This window comes from Mizuhopecten yessoensis, unplaced genomic scaffold (assembly GCF_002113885.1).
Source record: "Mizuhopecten yessoensis strain PY_sf001 unplaced genomic scaffold, ASM211388v2 hete_36093110, whole genome shotgun sequence".
Classification (NCBI taxonomy): Eukaryota; Metazoa; Mollusca; class Bivalvia; order Pectinida; family Pectinidae; genus Mizuhopecten; species Mizuhopecten yessoensis.
In genome coordinates, this window is record NW_018483788.1 from 1 (window position 1) to 2,564 (window position 2,564).

Below are 2,564 nucleotides of genomic sequence, written 5' to 3' on the forward strand. Positions count from 1 at the left end.
TGAACTCTTCCATTTCAAAGGTTGGAATAGTTCATTATGAAAGTTAAGGGTGAATGAGTTAATTCAGGGGTTAATCTAGCCCGGTATATATCTCTGTATTATTTCATTATATCTTTACTTTCTTCCTTGTACAATCTGGCCATGTATTCATGAAACCATTCCCATGCTTAAACTCTGATTCTGTCCTCAAGCCAAATGTCTTGTTCAGATGATAAAAAATTCCACAATTTTTCAATGATATAGAAGAATTTGAAGACTTAAAGTCAAAAAGTGTTTTGGGTGTTTACGCTTGACATTTTTTTACGGTTTTACATGATTTATAAAGTTGCAACAAGGTGGGCTTGCACACAGAATCAATGCTTATGTGAGAGAATGATTTCATGAATACAGGCCATTATCTTTGTAAATAACGTCATGAATCACATTATCATCAAATATTTTGATAAAGTTGACGGAGGAGCTATTCTCCAGGAATGGAGCTGTGGTCTCCTGTGTTACACGAACATGTCGCCACGTAGGTAGTAATACCACAGTCAGCAGCATGTGACCGTTTTTTACGTAACCAGAACTCAGTTTCTTCCGAGTCAACCCACAACCATGTACGTTTCCTCACTCGTGACTCATTGGATAAACCTGCTGGAAGTTGGTGTAAACAAGTCTAGGTTACTCACTAGTGGGTAACACCCTAGACGTGATTTTATTGGTCAATCTTTGATTTATGACGTCATGCAACAATGCTTTTCGACGTCATTTTCATTTATGACGTCATGCAACAATGCTTTTCGACCATGCAGATCCCCAAACTTGTGATGATTAATGACCACGGTAAGCCTTGTGTCTTCATACAATATGCAGATTAACTGACTGAAGTTAGATAGACATGATAACAATCCATCATTCGTTTGGTAACCTCTATATATTTTTCCGTTCTGTTTTAGGTACTTGGGGATACCCTGACAAATCTCCACACCGCCAAAGAGGCCAATGATTTCTACCAGCCCGTGCACACATATGTGATGAACCCCAAAGCCATCACTATGGAGGAATTGTACGGAGGCATCAACAAACTCACGCTAGAGTGGGCCGATGGTCTCATGGCCATCACCGTCAGGAAGTGTGTCACGGTAACCTAATTTTCCAAGTCTGTAACATGCATCATGCGTATATGCCTACTCAGTCGCTTCATTTTTTTATTTTTATTTTCTTGTTTTTTTTTCTATCTGAACTGAAAAGTAATGAAATATTTTTGTATAAACTTGTTTTTGCATTTTCGCTTTTTGAATAATTTATGGTCTGAAAAATTTATGTTGGCAATGCTGCAGAAAAATATTGAGTCATTATATATTCCACCCTTATATATGTAAATGTGCTGTGTATTATGACAGGACACGTCTGAGGACCACCAGTGGGTCGTGTGTGACGGCCCCGTGGACGCCCTCTGGATTGAGAACATGAACACTGTCCTGGACGATAACAAGATGTTGTGTCTCGCTAACAGTGAACGTATCAAGTTCACCCCGTTTATACACATGTTGTTCGAGGTTCAGGACTTGGCGGTGGCCTCCCCTGCCACTGTTAGCCGCTGCGGCATGGTGTTCATTGACGCGGAAGAGCTGAAGTGGATGCCGTACGCTCAGACATGGATCACACAATTCTCCGAGAAGATGAAGCCGGAGACGTCTGAATATCTGCTGGAGCTATTCAAACGTTACATAGAATCTGGTCTCGTGTATGTGCACAAGAAGTGTACCCAGGCCATAAACCAGGTACGGGTGGTCAAGACTGACCACAGGTGTCCTATCCTGTTGATAGGATCATAGAGACTAACAAGTCTAGTCTTATCATTATATGTATGGGGCTATGTCCTTCTAAAGGGTTTACAGAGTTATGTTAAGACAAAGGGCTATATTCAACCAGAGTAACTATGTTCCACTACAGGGGTAATGTAGCACCAGAGGGGCCCTGTTCCACAGATGGGTTATGTCCCAAAAGAGTGGTTTTGTCCGATAAAAAGGGTTTTGTCCGACAAAAAGGGTTTTGTCGGACAAAATGGGTTATGTCCCTCGAGAAGGGCTATGTGGGATTTATTTGATCACAAATACATTTTATTCAGAAATATTTAGGTAGAAATACTGAAAAATTGTATTAAAGAAATGGAAACACTCCCTTGAATGAATTTAATTTATTTTTCTGTATAATTTGTTATGCTAGTCACAGAGGGATCGTTAATTCAAAACAATAACAAAAGAGCAACAGGACACAGTCTAGCACTTCTAAGAAAAGGAGTGGGCTGAACACAAGGATTTATTCTTTAAGTGAGCGGATTGTAAACAATTGGAATTCTCTTCCAGGTGTTGTTATGTCACAAACTTTTCATATTCGGAACTATTGTGTATTCAATCTGGATATATAGGAAAAAATACTGCGTCCAGGATAATTTTTATATATTTACATTTGCTATGCATCCATCCATTGCAATGCATTGAGAAGTTAAATGTTGTTATGAATCTAAAACAACATTTGCTATTCCGTCTTTGCGTATTGCAGAGTTATCTTCTCTTGTG

The 2,564-nt window shown here is 39.3% G+C and overlaps 1 pseudogene; it reads left to right on the top strand.

Annotated features, from left to right (window-relative positions):
- The first annotated feature begins 938 nt into the window (after window positions 1-938).
- Window positions 939-1,766, top strand: LOC110444320 (annotated as a pseudogene).
- Window positions 1,767-2,564: the final 798 nt, after the last annotated feature.